Source organism: Geotrypetes seraphini, chromosome 2 (genome assembly GCF_902459505.1).
Source record: "Geotrypetes seraphini chromosome 2, aGeoSer1.1, whole genome shotgun sequence".
In the NCBI taxonomy this organism is placed as follows: Eukaryota; Metazoa; Chordata; class Amphibia; order Gymnophiona; family Dermophiidae; genus Geotrypetes; species Geotrypetes seraphini.
This window is the reverse complement of record NC_047085.1, coordinates 98,178,431-98,196,284: the sequence shown is the minus strand read 5'-3', so window position 1 is coordinate 98,196,284 and position 17,854 is coordinate 98,178,431. Positions and strand designations below refer to the sequence as shown.

The 17,854-nt window shown below is 42.7% G+C and overlaps 1 protein-coding gene and 1 long non-coding RNA gene across 4 annotated transcripts in view; one reads left to right on the top strand and one right to left on the bottom strand.

Annotated features, from left to right (window-relative positions):
- The window catches only part of LOC117356017, a 34,340-nt gene extending 23,427 nt beyond the window's left edge, over positions 1-10,913 (bottom strand). The window contains exon 1 of the long non-coding RNA XR_004538513.1: positions 10,648-10,913. This is a non-coding gene — a long non-coding RNA (uncharacterized LOC117356017). The remainder of the gene's footprint in view (positions 1-10,647) is intronic.
- The window catches only part of KCNB2 (potassium voltage-gated channel subfamily B member 2), a 498,244-nt gene that overhangs the window by 420,319 nt on the left and 60,071 nt on the right, over positions 1-17,854 (top strand). The gene's annotated exons all lie outside the window — the stretch shown is intronic.

The window sequence follows — 17,854 nt, the reverse complement described above, 5'->3', positions numbered from 1 at the left end:
GGATGCCATGAATAATCTTAAAAGCCAGGCAAGAGCATTTGAATTGGACTCTGGAAATCACTGGGAGCACAGGCAACAAGAGGAATTCCTTTAAAAAAGAACTAATGTTGAAAATGAGAACATCATGAAATGAATATTTTGGATAATGTGCAGTGCCCTAATATTGGTTTTAGGGAATCCCAGGTATAGCATTGCAGCAGCCCAAGCCGCTAATCACCAAGCTTTGTATTCTCAATTTTAAATCTTCCAACCAGAATACAACTCTTCAACCTGCTCAACATTCTCAACTCAGAGAGTCAGATTTGCATGATTTTCCTAATGTGAGGTTTGCATCTAAGGTCACTCTCGGTTCTAAACCTGATGTACCAAACATGTATGTTACACAAACTACCTCTGATCACCTCTAAATTTGTGCCTCAGCTTGTGGATACCTGCCAGCTACAGCAAGAGTCAGGTCTGGTGTGAGACATGGTGGGGCCCGGGGCAGAAATTAAGGAGGGCCCTCCTTTTCCTAATATCTCCACCTGTCATTATTTCCATGCACTTAAACACCCTCAGCAAATACAGAACAGGGTATCACAAATTAGAAATTAAAATATATAGACAAAACAAAAATTGAACTGGGAACTCCAAGACGTTAAACTTGATATGTAGTGCAATACTGGAGAAATGAAATAGAAATTAATTTTCTTTTATACTGAACATAATACAAAAATATCTGCCATGCACATTTCCCAAAGCTAACAAAACACTTTTCTCTACCTTTATTGCCTGAACATGTTATTTTTCAGTCATGTTGGTCCCAGTTTCTCTTCTCTGCTTTCCTGTCTGTCTGCTGTTAATTCTCTTTCCGACTACCACTATCCATATATCTTTTCTCCTCTCTCCTGTCTTGTTTTGTTCACTACTAAAGCAATCTCTAAACATAGAACATAGAAACATAGAAAGGTGACGGCAGAAAAGGGCTACAGCTCATCAAGTCTGCCCACTCTACTGACCCACCCCATTAAGTCTGAGTGCTGCTCGACCCACGTAGGGATCCCACATGGATGTCCCATTTATTCTGACAGTGATCCTTCCATTTTAGCTCTTTCCTCTATTTTCTACCTTTGCCCACTCAGTTTTTACCCATTTTCTAGCCCTTCTCCTTTTTATTTTTATCTACCTATGAACTATCCATTTCTTTCTCTTACCCTCTAGCTCTCCCATTTCTCATCTTACTTCTTCCTCAGCCTCCTATTCCCTTTCATTTTTCATCTACTCCCTATTACTGTATTTCTGTTATCTGTACTCATTCTCTCATTCATCTCCATGCTACCATACATGGTTCTACAATTCCCAGCATCTACCTCCCTCTATTCTTGTTGACCAGCACCTCCTCTCTGTTCCTCCCACCCCACCCTATCCTCAAAACCCAACATCTCCCTTTCCCTTCCACTGCACCCCACAACATCTTCCTGTCCCATCTTTTGCTCTTTCTGCCCACCCAAGGTGGTCTAGCATCTCCCTTTCTCGTATCCATCCAACACATGGTCCAGCACTTCTCCCCCTCTTCCTCTCCCCCATGGTCCAGCATGTCTCCCCTCTCCTGTCTTACTCTCCTTCCTCTTTTCCCCTATGATCAAGCATCTCTCCCTTACTCTTCTTCCCTCCCTGCCCATTGGATCCAATAACTGTCTTCCCTCTATCCAGAATCTTTCCCTCATTCTTTTCTACCCCTGAGTCAGCTTGGGTTCAGCTGAGGGAGATCTTGCCTCACCAATTTGCTTGACTTCTTTGAAGGTGTGAATAAACATGTGGATAAAGGTGAGCCGGTTGATGTAGTATATCCCTCTATCACTTCCTTGGTGTGGGACCCAGAAGTGACATCAGAGAGAGGCAACACCAACGTGGGCAGCAAGTTTATGCTGTTGCTCTTGCCTAGAAAATTAAAGAGGTACAAGGGAAGGGGCGCATGACAGGGGAGGGGGTTCAGGAAGGAGGGGGCTGAAAGGTGGATGGGTGCCTGTACCTTTTATAAAGTCCACGCGCAGGGCAGGGCAAGGCAGACCCCCCTCCCCCCACAAACACACACACACACACCCTCCCTTACTGCGTCAGTGAGTGATACTGCTCAGGTCTTGCATACAATATATACGAGGAGCCACTGAAAAGTTCTCAGCCCAACCAAGAAGAGAATGATGTGCAGCCATGAAATTTACAAGTTATGACATACTTTTCTTGATACTTTTTCATTTCATTTCATGTCATTGAAACCAAAAGTGTCAAGAAAAGTGTGGCATAACTTGTCAGTTTCATGGTTCCACATCATTCTCTTCTTGATTGGGCTGAGAATTTGTCAGTGGCCTCTCATATAAGTTTTCTGACTATGTATATGAAAAATCACTGGTATGTGATTTGAGATTCTTTGCTATGGAAGATTGTTTCCTGGCCATTTGAACATCTGGAAGTTTGCCAACATTAGAGTTTTGATCTAGTTACACGTATACATGTGGATAGCAGTATTCTATACATTTAAGCACACAAATGGCATTTAAATTTAGGCAACCTGTTACAGAATAAGGGAAACTGAGGACAATGTATTGAAATCTTAGTTTGGTGTCTGGCAATGGTCCCACAGTAAATTGGTTTGTTAGGAAGTATTTGGAAAGGAATACAGAATATTATAATGTACAGACCTATTATGCAACCAGCCCTTCACTACTTTGTGCAGTTCTGATGGCCCTATCTCAAAAAACATATAGCAGAACTAGAAAAGATCCAGAACTGGAAAATCAAAAGTGGTAAATGTGATGGACTGTTTCCTTATAAACAAAGGTTAAACAGACTAGGACTAAGGAAATGATTTAGGTTTATAAAATCTTGATTGATGTACAACAGGTTATAAAAGCATGGTTATTTATTCTGTCCAATTCCATTAGAATTAAAGGACACACCATGTAATTAGGAGGCAGTAAATTTAAAATATATGCAAGAATATATTTTTTTATACAACTCACAGTTGGCCTGTGGAATTTGTTACTGAAGGATATAGACAAAGTTATTAGCATAGCTAGTTGAAAAAGAAAAGAAAACTTGAGCCAAGATTCTAGTGCCATGTCCATTAACACAAACGAGTCAGACAAGCAAGGGAACCACCATCTTCTCCACCTGAGAATGAACCTCTGGAAAAAAAAATCTGTCAGGTATTTCCAAGAGACTGAGTTTAGCCACTGTCAGTGACAAGATACTGGCCTCAGAGACTCATTATGACCTAGCATGGTTCTTCTTACACTTTCATGTAATTATGATGGCAAACAAGGACCATATGTCTTCTCTAGTCTTCCAGTTAAGGCACAACAGTTTCCTCTGTCATTTTATTCAGTAAATTATAAGCTACATCTTAGCAATATATTATTCTTTCAAACTAGAGTTCATCATTTTGTCTGGATTCCAAAAGATCTGTTCCCAAATCAAGCCTTTTTCGTTTTACCCTTATTGTTACCTTGGCATTTTACTGAAGACAGCAACGCAGGGAGCTGTTAATTCAAGCACATACTTAAAATGCTCTGTGATTATTTCTTTATTCTTCTGCAGTAAAAACAAAAGGATACCATATTAATTCTGAAGAACTTGAAGTTCGCAGAAGCCTCTGTTTGGGTGGGAGGATCAGACATACAACAAGAAATGAATGTAATATTTTTCTATCTGGAGAGTGATAGTAAAAGCTTAAAAAAAAAGAATTTTTCCCCAACAATTAACAATATCAATCCTTCATTTGTTCTTCTGTATAACATATTACTTCTGACCCATCCAGAACTATATGCCCCCATTTAATCCCCACCACATCTCCCCCATCCCTTTCCTTCATGCCCTCCCTGCCCGCCTTACACTCCTAATCCCCAGCCACCTCTCCTCCTCACCCCAGTTCCCTGATCAATTCCAAATAATGATAAAAAGTAAAATACACACACATTAGATATATATATATAGTAGCAGATACACTGCATACGCTGTTGAAACAGTCCCAGTGCTCAAACCAGATCCTATGTTAGGAGATGAAACAGCTATTTTCTTGTCTTATGAATCCTGCTAGTTACCTGATCCCTTCTAGGAACAAGGTTGGGGGGAGGAGAAGGAAAGGGAGAAGCTATGGGGAGCCAGAGTTCCCAAGTAAAAAAAACTTTCCCTGACTCAGGAGAATTTAGGTGGGGGAAGGGAAACTTGCCCTTTACAAGAATTGAGAAACATACAGGGGAATTTCTAAAACACCTGACATCTGGTGGCCAAAGGAGGTTGGGTGAACTAGGGCACACCCTTAGAAGCAAGGAACTTAAATTCAGCTCAGAGTATTCAGGAGGGGAGGAGTTCAACAGCACACCTCTCTTTAATGTTCCTCTTGATGTAGAAATGCAAGAGCTACCAGAGGAAACTTTGCCAATAACTGACCTGAACTTCGAAGTGGAGCCAATGCAGTATGAGCCCAGTGAGTGGAATGCTGAAATGGGGCCAGAACTCATGGAGTGGGTCTATCTGAGCAATACATGTTACAGCTTAAAGGCAAGAATGAAGCTTAAACTGTGTTTTTCTGGTGTTTTTTTTTTTTTTTTTTTTCTTTTCTTTTTCTGCTCAGCCATGCTGGCTGGGGCAGAGAGTGTTGGGCTACTGAAAGCTGCACCCTGTTTGGGGAGAGGTCTTTCCCTCTGAACTGTGATGCATGCTATTGAGGAAAGGGTGCATAATAGAATGAACTATTGAATTTGCTAATGAACTGCACAATTGCCTAAAACCAGAAAAGTGAATGAAGGGCATTGTGGGGATTGTAGTCTAAGCTAATCATTGAAACTGCACAAGTGCCTAAACCCAGAAAGGTGAATGAAGGGGATTATGGTTTGGACTAATCTAATCTTCTATTTGTGTGTTATACATACCTATTCAGGCTCTAGGTAACACTCAGAGAGGGATTGAAAGAGGATCAGGAAGAGGGAATAAAAGGGGGCCTCGAAAGGTGGGAGAGTATGAGGGTGGTGAGAAATCATTGCTGTCTAAGAGCTTCATCTAGAGAAAGAGGTGGAAAGATTCATTTCTGAGAAGTCAAGTAGGTTCAGCTGTCAAAGAGGCAGGACTAATCGTTGGAGTGTTGTTGTTTTTGCAGTTTAAATTAAGCATGTTTCTGTTTGGAACTGAGAAAAATCCAGAGTTAAATTCTGACAACAATAAGAAGAAGAACAATAAAACTTTGAACTATGACCCATCTCTGCTCAAGTTCTGTGGAATATACAGTGACCTGCTAGTGATGATTCATGGGGAGAGAGAGAGAGATGGCCCTGAGCTCGGAGCCTTTCAAAACCCAAACTGCCAACAAATATCATCCTACTTGGGGCCATGTCACCAATAATGCTTCACAACATTCATTCCAACCAGAACACCTGGCCTTGGTCACATGTGCAAAACACAGATAAACCTTGTGCAAATACAGGACCACAAACTGAAAGTTCTAATATACACAAATGAAACCCTAAAATGCCAGACTCTGCTTGTAGTACAATATAACACCAGACAAAACAAAAGCAATAAAAAGGGAGATAAAAGCTACCTAACAATATATAAGAAAACACACATACACAGGAGTGTATACAACAAAAACAAAAGGTACAGAAAGAGGAAAGGAAGGAAAAAGGATCAGGGAAAATGAGGTGAAGGTAGGGTTACCAGACATCCAGGAAAACCCAGACATTTCCTATTTTTAGAGACTTTCTGGGTTCCCGGACAGACTTTCCAAAACCCAGCAGTTTGTCCGGGTTTTGGAAAGCCCATAGCTCCAGCCACACCTGGAGGGCTTCCAACAAGCATGTGTGGATGATGTCACATGCATTTGCACATGCTGGAAGCCCTCCAAAAGCGGCCTGGAGATCAAGAGAAAAGTGCTTTTAGGGGTGGGGCTGGAGGTGGAATGGGGCGGGCAGGTGGGGCTGGGGCTGGTAACCCAAGGTGAAATCTGAAATAGAGGGAAGGGAAGGAGAGAGAAAAGAGACAAGAGGGAAAGGGGGGGGGGGGAAGAGGATGAGGAAGAGTGGAAATGAAGGTGGTATAAAGGAAAAGCAACAGGAGGTGAGAGGGAAGTGAGAAAAAGAAAGGAAAGGCGGCATAAGAAAAAGGAGAAAAAGAACCTTATATGGCTGCTTGACACCCCCCACACACACACCCATAGTACCACAAGTATACCGCTAGGGATTTCTGGTGCCACTTTGATCCTGGCACCAGCAGAGGCAGGAGCAACTGGGAATTGCTCCTGCTGAGAACTCATTAGATCTTCAGGGAATTTTACTGGGGGCTAGGAAGGGTGGGAATATAATGGGTCTTTGTTTGCAAGGGAGTGAGGGAGTTGGCGGCATAAAATAATGTTCCTTTGAGAGCTGTTAAGGTTCAAGGGTATCTTCAGGGGGAATGGGAGAGAAGAGGGGCGAAACTTCTTTTTCATGTGTTGTCCCCTTGAAGATGTCACCAGGGAGCATTGGATTGTGTGTAAGTGACCCAATGTTCCAGAACAGAATGCATAACGCATTATCTGAGATTGATCATAAACTGCATTATTCATGTACCACAGGAATTATTCACCTGTAGTACTGAAATACTGTGATTCCATTGGTAAGCTAAGGTGTAATAAAATGCCAGCTTTTATCATCCCTATGTAATTACCACCTTTAGAGGGCAATTCTATACCAAGATGCCTAACAGTAGGCATCCAGAGGCCACCTGGTAGGAACCTATTCTATAAAACAATGAAACTCCACGTTCCTTTATAGAATACTAACGTAAATGCAAGCGTTACATCAGTAATACAACTGGTATAAGTGTTAGTGCAATGTAAAGTACATATAGTATTTATAATGTATGCATGTGTGAGGCCCTCCCGTGCTCTACCCATGTGTACTGTACGAGTATGCTCCCCTTGCAAAAACACACTATGTAAGATAAGTAGGTATTATCATCCTCCACTGCTGTTCAACTATCGGTCAGCATAACTCAGAGATCTGTCCTGGGACCTCTTCCATCTACACCTCTTTTCTCGGTGCTCTAATTTTATTCCATGGATCCCAGTATCACCTCTATGCTGATGACTCGCAAATCTACCTCTCTACCCCTGAAATTTCTACAAGAATCCAGGCCCACGTCTCGGCCTGCTCTCTGACATTGCTATCTGGATGTCTCACCGCCATCTAAAATTAAACATGGCCAAGACTGAACACTTTATCTTTCCTCCTAAACCCACACCACCCCTTTCCCCATTCTCTATAGCAGTAGATAACACTCTCATCCTCCCTGTCTCATCAGCTTGCAACTCTCAGGGTCATCTTTGACTCATTGCTCTTCTCTGGGATAGGCACGTGGGATCTCTCAGAGAAAGAAAGAGATAATGGTTGCTGTGGATAGGCAGACTAGATGAGCCATTTGGTCTTTATCTGCAGTCATGTTTCTGTGTTTCTCCTCACATACCCAATAGAATGCCAAAACTTGTCATTTCATTCTCTATAATATTGCCAAAATCCATCCTTTCTTTTCTGAGCATGCTGCCAAGACTCATCCACACTCTCATTTCCTCTCATCTTTATTACCGCAATGTGCTTCATGCGGGTCTTCCACCGAGTCATCTCTCCCCTTCAATATATATAAAACGTTGCTGCATGCCTCATATTTCACCAGGGTCATTATACGCACATTATTCATTATTCTTCAGGTCACTTCACTAGCTCCCTGTCCATCTCCACTCCATTCCAGCGAAGGCGGAACTGCCTGCCAGACGCAGACAGGACCCGGCCGGCCAACTAAACCAGGTTGGGGAGGTCCGTGGGGGAGGGGGGGTAAAGGTAATGTTTTAATCTTCCTTTGAAATATATGAAATGAAGGATCTCTTAGGAAACAGTTTTGGTAGAAAATAACTTACTGAATTTGTCCAAAGAACAACAATTAAAATCAGGGAATCTTTCCTAAAGAAGGAGTGCCTAACTCTGACAGAACACGCACACAGCAACACTGCGGTCCTGTCGTAGATGTTGCTTGCAACATCCCAGGGCTACATCCATTTGTACCCCAGTTAATAACTAGTGTATACTTGACATTAATTATTGCCTTCTAGGAAATGGCTTTAGCAAGGCAAATGAGAGGCTGCCATCTAGTTATCATCCAAAACATGGCATAATTTAAAGCACAGCAAAAAGAAATATCAGTAGAGCAGTAGTTTTGTGGTTATAGAACAGAATCTTCTTACAATTCCATCTGATAGATAAATTGCATACACATCTATCAGAGATCGTATCTTTTCAGTCAATGGTCCACAACTCTGGAATGCTCTTCCAAATCGCATTCGAATGGAATTTAATCTTGAACAATTTAAAAAAACATTTTTATTCATGGATGCTTTTGGCTGACAGACCAATGACTAATCAGTATTTAGGAGCACACAATCAGTTTTACATTTTTTTCTGTACTCACCTTACTGTTGATTATGTAGTTCTATTTCCTGATTTTTATTTAATTTTAATTTTTTACTAAATGTAAACTGAATAGACATTCTGCATATCAAATGTAAAATACATTTGGATACTTGGGAATCAAGGGTTCACATCCTGCTTCTCCTATTAGTTCTCATTGTAATCTTGATCAACCCCACCCCAGCTTTTACAAAACTGCAAAAGCGTTTTTTAGCACAGGCCAGCAGGCTGAATGCTCTGCTCTGCTTCCAACACTGGTAGGAATTCTGAGGGCTCCTTTTACGAAGGTGCGCTAGCATTTTTAGCGCAAGCACCGGATTAGCACACACTAGCCGAAAAACTACCGCCTGCTCAAGAGGAGGCAGTAGCGGCTAGCACGCGCCAGCATTTTAGTGCGTGCTATTCCACGCGTTAAGGCCCTAACGCGCCTTCATAAAAGGAGCCCTGAGTGTTGGGAGCAGCGCAGAGCATTCAGTGTGATGGCCTGCGCTAAAAAAACACTTTTGTGGTTTTGTAAAAAGGGAGGTGGCAAATTACTTCATCTCAATTGCCTCAGATACAAGTTAAATTGTAAGCCCAAAATGATTTATTCACTTTCTAATTTGTTCTGTTTGACAAAGGTGAATAAAATAATCTCAAAGCAACTACAAAACTCTGTAAATGAGTAGGAGCTGTTGGATTATTTTGGGTTCTGGTTTAGGTCTGGATATTCTACAAAATTGTGTCTTTTCTGCAAAGGTCAGTTGGTTCTAGCAACTGAAAAAACAGTGGTGCCTGTAGCCTTTTAAATATATCCTCTCCTGATTCTGTTAATCAGATCTTAATTGTACAATGCCTATTGCATTTTGGTTCAGGAGCAAATGTTTTATAATGGTGCATTTCTTATTTATCTGACCATTCTTTGCTGGTACGTATGGGAACTCTATCCTCTTCATTGATTCCGATGACGAGAAGTGTTCCACAAGGGCTGGCTCTATCTGCTTTTGCTTTTTAACCTTTATGTTCCCTTTGTGAAATTAGATACAGGATGTATGCAGACAACCTTATGCTTTTTGGGCTAGTCAATAAATGGTGCCCAAAGCTAGGCGCCCTGATGATCGGCACTCTGGGTCTCCTTTACAAAGCCATAATAGTGATTCTCCAGTGGTAAATGCACCAAAGCCCATAGGAACTGAATGGGCTTCTGTGCATTTGCCATGGGGGCTCGCTTCTGTGGCTTTGTAAAAGGGGTGTGTGACAAAGTGTATGAAGCCCTGCCACTTCCCTGTCTGAGCACTGCTGCTCAAACTCAGAATAAACCTCAGGAAAACCCGGCACTCCCCCTTCTGGCTAAATTGGCTCACATCCACAGCAGCACTGAGAAAGAGTTTCTCCCAGGAAGGGGAGAAACTCTAAGTAGGAAACCAGGAAGTGACTCGGGAACTTAAAAGGCCGAGGGAACCTAGGAGCTAGAGAAGCTGGTTGAAGGGCCTGGCACAGAGTTTGTAGGAGGTAAGACTCGACTGCTTTTAAAACCCCCTACCTTTGACTCCCCCCTTCTTTTTAAATTAACTTCATGATTAGGGGATGACGATCCAAGATGGCGGAAGGGACGGTTAGCTGAGCGTCCTGGCATAGACGTTCGAGCGAGTACCTGCTTATTTCGAATCTAAGAAGAATTTTTTACCTTGCAATGCCGAAAAGAAGAGGCCGTAGCACCGCTGCAGCCTTGCGGCGTCCCGGCCCAGCTAGATTCGGCAATATCGATGAACTTCTACGCCGGATGCAGGAAGTATCGGTAGCAGCGTCGGCATCCCAAGTTTATTATGTATTTGATTAATCGCTTATTCAAAATTCTAAGTGATGTACAAAATGTTAAAATATTGTATTACAATAATCAAAGGGAAACAGACTATATAAATATGACGGACAAGACAAAACATATGATACAAAAGGAAACGAATAGGAAAAGAAATACAAGTTAAAAATAGTAAAGAAAAAGAGTAAGGGAAAAAACAATAGGAAAGGGGAAAGCAGTAAGCTTCAAAGAGTTTGAGAACCAGGGCTCAGTTGAAGCACCTAATCTAATTTTCTGGTTTATGCACCTAATTTTGTTTTTTTAGTTGTCAAATGCATCTTTAAAAAGAAAGCATTTTAACTTTCTCTTAAATCTATCTAAATTATGTTCTTCACGTACTTGAATTGGGAGTAAATTCCATATTTGGGGTGCAGTGATGGAGAAAATAGATTGCCGCCATGAGTCAGAGGTGGTTTCCCCGGGACTGGATATCTCGTTGAGCCCTGATGCCAGAGCACCTCCCCCTCTTCCTCAGACTGCCAGCTCCCTGCGGGTGGAGGAGCAATTGGAAGGCGGTGGGCTCTTCTCCCGGGAGGCTTTGGATATCGGAGGGGGGAGTCTGGAGCTGGATTCCCGTTTGGAGAGTCCCGTGGAGCCTGAGGTTTCCATCAATAAGAGGGAGAACTGCGAACAGGAGAGTCGCCAACAGGAAGAAAGGTCAGTTAACTTGAATGCAAAAACTGAACCTGAAAAACTTTCTATAATAGAGAAACCCTGAGAAGTAACCCTAGATGCTATTTGGGATCTTGTGGCGGATCTGGCTAAATCTATTAAGCCTCAATTGTGTCAATTAGAGCTAAAATGAAATACTCATGAAACGTATATTAAAAATCTTCAAACTGATTTGCAAGACCATAAAAATTCAAATGTTGCCTCTAAACAGATTACTGAAACATTAATGAGAGATAATATAAATCTGAGAAGGAAATTAGAAGCATTAGACAATTATTTCTCTTAACAACAATCTCAGATTAATTAACTTTCCTAGAGTAGCAACAACACCTCCGAGAGATATGTTAAAATGTTATATGATGGAAATACTGGAAATTTCAGAAGAACTGTTGCCACCGTTTACCCAGGTTTATTATCTACCTATATGAAAAGAAGAAGGACAACACCAAAAACCACAAAAATTACAAGATGATCAACAACTACTAAACATTTCAATGATGTTGGAACGTTCAGATAGGGAAATGGCGACACCAGCAACATTACTTCTTACAGTTGCCTTAGCACCAGATAAAAACTGGTTGCTGAGACTAAAAGAATTCTTGGGATATAAGATACAAATGTTTCCAGATCTGGCACGAGACACTCAAAAACGTCTTCGTGAATTTTTGATTTTAAAACCGGGAGTTATTGCTCTTGGAGCAACCTTTTTTCTTTGTCACCCATGTAAATGTGTGATATTGTATCAAAGGCAAAAATATGTTTTCTGTGATCCTACTCAACTGACAACCTTTTTGTCGGCTGCCCGCCTGAAAGCAGGGACAACATGACTGCTTAATGTTTAATTTGGACACTTTCCTCAGTTGATTGAATTTCCTGTTTTCTTCTTTTTATTTCTTTGACTTATATTTAGCAATGCTCGCTGATCACACTTCTTGGATCTATGAATTGAGGACTTGAGCTGAAGTTAAGCTTTATTTTCTTAAAAATTTCTTGATTGTGGTTATATATATATAACTGGTAATGTTTTGTTCTTTAATTAGCTTCATCTTTCTGTACAAGTGGATACTTGATATGTTTATGGAAAATATGATAAATAATAATTTTTAAAAACCCTACCTTTGTTCTAGTGCAGTGGTCTCAAAGTCCCTCATTGAGGGCCGCAATCCAGTCAGGTTTTCAGGATTTCCCCAATAAATATGCACGAGATCTATGTGCATGCACTGCTTTCAATGAATATTCATTGGGGAAAACCCGACTGGATTTCGGCCCTCAAGGAGGACCTTTGAGATCCCTGTTCTAGTGCCTGCTAAGACCTGGGACCAACTGTTGCCTATCTGTGTCCTGCACATAGAATAAAGACTGTTTGGGGCATGTCACGCCCTATGGAGAACGGGACTTATGCTTGGGAAAAGCCTACCGTTTTCTTTTGAAGACCACAAACTTAAAGGAGCCTGTGAAGAAACAGGCTCTGCACTACTGTGGAATTAAAGAGTTTTGTTTTCTTGAATGCCCAGAGTGTGGTCTGTCTGTCTGTGCAACCCTTCTCCTGGGCAAGCTGCCCCACTCTATCACAGGGTGCTAAGTTAGTTTTCTGTAAAAGGTGCTCTGCAGGGAGCATCCTGTTTAGAATACTATCTTACCCCCTCTTTTACGAATGCATAGCGTGGGTTTTAGTGGCGGTAATTGCTCCGATGCTCATAGGAATTCTATGAGCATCGGAGAAGTTATCGCCACTGCCGGCGCTAAAACCCACGTAAAAGAGGGGGTTAGTGTGCATTTCATACCCAACTTTGGGAATGATCATTATCCCAGGACAAGCAGGCAGCATATTCTCCACATGTGGGTGACGTCATCCACGGAGCCCCATCGCGGACAGCTTTTCAAGCTTTTTTCCGTGGCCGCGGCCTTTTTTTCCTGCTTTATGTCCTGGCCTGTTACCAGGTGCAAAAAATGCACTCAGTGAGGTTGGGTGCTTTCCATCACTGACCCACACCGTTGGTATATACTTTGTCTCGGTGTTGATCACCCTTCAGCTTCTTGCCCGCGGTGTGCCACTCTTCAACCTCGGGCTCTTCGTCGACGGTGGGCCAAGATTGCTGAGCTCTTCGCCATGGACAAACCGGAGGATAGGATCTTGGCCCCGGTGTCGGCCTCGGTCTCGACGTCGGCCTCGAAGACCTCGGCCCCGAGTAAGTCTCCCTTGACTTTGAAGACTCTCGTACAGCTCAAATCGGCCCACACCACCATGATCTTGATAGCTCCTCAGTGGCCTCCTTCTCCTCCGACTCAGTGTCAGGGAGCCTCTGCTTCTGCCTGTATTTCCTTCTCTGCTTTCTCAGAGTCAGGGTTCGCTGCTGCATCCCAATCTGCAGTCTCTACACTTAACAGCTTGGTTCCTTTCCATCTGACACCCTCCTTCAGTTTTTCTCAGTCGGTGAGGGATGTTCTCGAGGCCTCTCAGAAGAGTTCCAATAGACAATGCTACTCCCAGAAATGGTCTAGGTTTGCGGCATGGTGTGCTACGCATCGCATGGAGCCACTGTCTGCCTCCTTGTCCTCCGTGCTGGATTATCTGCTCCACTTGTCTCGGTCTGGTCTCAAATCAACATCTATTCGAGTCCACCTCAGTGCGATTGCTGCCTTTCATCAGCCGATTGATGGGAAATTGCTCTCGGTCCATCCGGTGGTTTCCCGATTTATGAATCCCGGTGGTTTGGGATCTTAATGTGGTTCTAGCTCAATTGATGAAACCTCCATTTGAACCCATTGATACGGCTCATCTGAAGTACCTCACTTGGAAGGTGGTGTTCCTGATTGTCCTCACGTCTGCTCGCAGAGTCAGTGAGCTGCAAGCTCTGGTTGCGGACCCGCCTTTTACTGTTTTCCACCATGACAAGGTGGTTCTTCGTACTCATTCTAAGTTTTTTCCTAAGGTGGCTTCGGATTTCCACCTCAACCAGTCCATTGTTCTTCCGGTGATTTTTCCTAAGCCCCATTCTCATCCTGGTGAGGTGGCGCTTCACACTCTTGACTATAAGAGGGCATTGGCTTTTTACCTACAATGCACCCAGTCTCATCGGACGGTTCTTCAATTCTTCATATCTTTTGATCCTAATTGGTTGAGGCGTCCATTTTCCAAGCGCACCTTGTCCAACTGGGTAGCTGCTTGTATTTCCTTCTGCTACGCTCAGGCTGGTCTCCCGCTGCAGGGTCGGGTCACGGGGCATAAAGTCCAAGTGATGGCGGCATCTGTCGCTTTCCTCAGGTCCACGCCTATAGAGGAGATCTGCAAGGCCGCCACTTGGTCCTCGGTTCATACATTCACCTCTCACTACTGTCTGGATACTTTTTCCAGACGCGACGGCCAATTCGGCCAATCGGTTTTACGTAATCTGTTCTCCTAACTTGCCAACTATCCCTCCATCCCATCCTGGTTAGCTTGGAGGTCACCCACATATGGAGAATATGCTGCCTGCTTGTCCTGGGATAAAGCACAGTTACTTACCATAACAGGTGTTATCCAGGGACAGCAGGCAGATATTCTCACAACCCTCCCACCTCCCCGGGTTGGCTTCTTTGCTAGCTATCTGAACTGAGGACCATGTTGAGGAGACGCGCCCCCTAGCTGAGCGGGAAGGCACACGCATGCGCGGTGCAACACTAGCAAACTTTAAGATCTTCAATCAAGTTTGCTTGAAAAGCTGTCTGCGACGGTGCTCCGTGGATGACGTCACCCACATGTGGAGAATATCTGCCTGCTGTCCCTGAATAACAACTGTTACGGTAAGTAACTGTGCTTTTCCACCTAGCAAAGGCTGGTGTAATGCTTGCGCCCAACTGATATACTACACAAAAATGCTACGTAATATGCTTATGTATGGAAGTTTGAGGAGCTCTCTGATTACAGAGTATTTCATTTTGGGTAGAGCACCCAACTGATGGCAGTTAGGTGCATTAGTCGCAGTATAATATAAGATCATGCCTAATTTCCAGGAATGCCCCTGACCTAGCCATATGTTCAGCCTAATTTTAGTTTTTTATATTTTAAATTTAGCCCTCCTTTTTACAAAGCCACATTAGGCTTTTTTTTTTTTTTTTTTTAAATTGCTTGTCACGGCAGTATTAGCTCCAGTGCTCACAGAATTCCTATGAGCGTCGGAGTTAATATTGCCATGGCCAGTGATTAAAAAAAAAAAAGTCTAACGCGGCTTCGTAAAAGGGGGGTTGTTTTTATTTATTTAAAATATTTATATCCTGCTCTATCAAATCTTCTAGGCGGATAACAACAAATGCATTTATCGGATAATATTTGTTAATTTGTCTTAATTTATATCATTCTCTTTATGTTGTCAGTATACATGCCATGACTTGCATTTTTTTATATTTTAAGTTGTATTGATTATTATGGCCCCCTTTTATCAAGCTGTGTTAAGGTTTTTTTATCGCCGGCTGCTGCGGTAAAAGCGCCGACGCGCATAGGAATTCTATGAGTGTCGGAGCTTTTACCGCAGCGGCTGATGATTTTTTAAAAAAAAGCCCTATCGCAGCTTGATAAAAGGGGGGCTTTATCAGTTTGCTAGAAACCCCCTAATGCAGCTCTTGTATAGGCAAAATGTGGCCATGCCAGGCTTTCTTTTACCTCCAAGTGTTGTAGTAATAACCCCTTCCCCCCTCTTTTACCAAGGTGCACTAGAGGTTTTTAGAATGGGCCGTCACAATAAATGCTCCAATGCTCATAAAATTCCTATCGACATCAGAGCTCTTACCTCACTGGACCGCGCTAAAAACCTCTAGTGCACCTTGGTAAAAGAGGGGGGAGGGGTTATTACTAAATTCTAGTAAATTCAACAAAAAATAAAATGCCCATTTTTAAAATTAGGTTTTGTTCCTAGTAGATGCTTCTTTGGGAATAATAGGTTGGAATTTTGAAAAACTGAATTTTATTACTAGAATATTCTTTTATTAGAATATTCTTTTATTAGAACTAGTTATAGTGGGATTTGAATTTGGATCCCCTTATGAACAGTCCACTGCACTGACCACTACTAGGCTCCCTGAGGAACTGCCCATAATAACTTTCCTTTTCACCATGGTAATCACAATAAGGAAAAAAAGGCTGTCAGCGTTTGCACATAATAATAATAACTTATTTTTTTGTATACCGCTATACCAAAAGGTTTGAAGCGGTTTACAACAGGATAAAATAATACATAATATTATCAAGCTTTTATCAAGCTGCGCTAGCGGGGTTAGCACGTCAAACATTTAATCATGCTCTAACCCCCGCGGCCGGCTAAATAACGCCTGCTCAATGCAGGCGTTAGCAGCTAGTGCGGCAGGCGGTTTAACGCATAGTATTACATGCATTAAACCCCTACCGCAGCTTGATAAAAGGACCCCATAATGTGAATAGATATTGCATAAAAGATCAAATAAAAAGATGAAAAAGAAAAAATCAATTAAAACAAGTTGTTATAAAAGACACAGAACGTATTATGGTGTCAACTATCAAACAGCTGGGTTTTTAACAATTTTCTGAAATCAGAATAAGAAGCAGCCTCTTAACATAGTTTTTCCAAGCCATGTGTTCAACTTAGCGGCCTGGAAAGTGAAAGTTTCTCTCGAAAAAAAAACTTTTTGTAGTGACAAGATTTAACCATATTTATCCAAGATTTAACATATTCACCATGCAGCAGCCATCCTGGATCCCACCATCACCACAACCACAGATTTATGGTTAAATCTTTTTTATTATTTTATGAAATAACAATATCAGAACAAAAAATCCAGCAATACAGTCTAAGTACTTCCTTTTTCTCACAAGAGCAGAAAGTAACTGTTCTTTAAACTACAAGTGGAGCCAGCATCAAGAACAAAACATGCTCTTGCTGCTGTGAAGGGTGAGCCAGGGTGGCAGGTTCTTCATGCCCTTCAGTTTTTTGATGTCCTAAGTCGGTGTTTCACCTGGTTCATTCCCAGAGCTGCCAAGTGGACCAAATTGCTGAAAGGGAGATTTTAGCCATGCCCCCAGGGCCGCAATCAGGGCAGTACTACCAGTCCTGCATTCAGGGGCCCGGAGCTGACAGGGGGCCCAGGCTCCCCCAGGGTCCTAGGCAGTGTTCTAAGGCAGGGGCGCCAGTAGCTCGCCAAGGCAAAGTGAGTCGATCACCCAGGACTCACTTTGTCTTGGCGATCTAATCTATCGGGCCGATCAGTCTTCCTCTCCCCGACGTCAATTCTGCAGTCGGAGAGGAAGTTCGGGCCAGCCAGTCGCTGCCTGGCTGGGCGGAACTTCCTCTCCGACAGCAGAATTGATGTCGGGGAGAGGAAGACTGATCGGCCCGAAGCAGGGAGAGCATGCGTCAGCGTCGGCTTCGGCTTTGGGGCCTGTTATCCATTGGTGGGTCCTGTTCCCCGATGGCAGCAGCAGTGACAGTGGCTTGGGGAACAGCAGGGAGAAAGAAAGAAAGGTGGCAGGCAGGGAAACAGAAGGAAAGAAGAGAAACAGAAAAAAAGAAAGAAAGGTCAGGGAGAGAGGAAGAAAAAGTTGGGGGAGGGAATGAGGTGTGGAGGAGAGAAAGCATACAGGCTGATAGAAGGGAAGAAAGATTGGATGCACAGTCAGAAGAAAGTGCAACCAGAGACTCATGAAATCACCAGACAAGGTAGGAAAAATGATTTTATTTTAAATTTAGCAAAGTGGAGGCAGTATTACCACAGTTTTCAAAGGAATTTGCCCAAATAACTTAATAGTTAACTGGGTAAATTCCCAGAGATGAAAACTTCCCTTCACTTACTATGCACAGTTCTGAATTTATATCTGCTGTCTATATTTTACAATATGGTCCCCTTTTACTAAACCGCAATAGTGGTT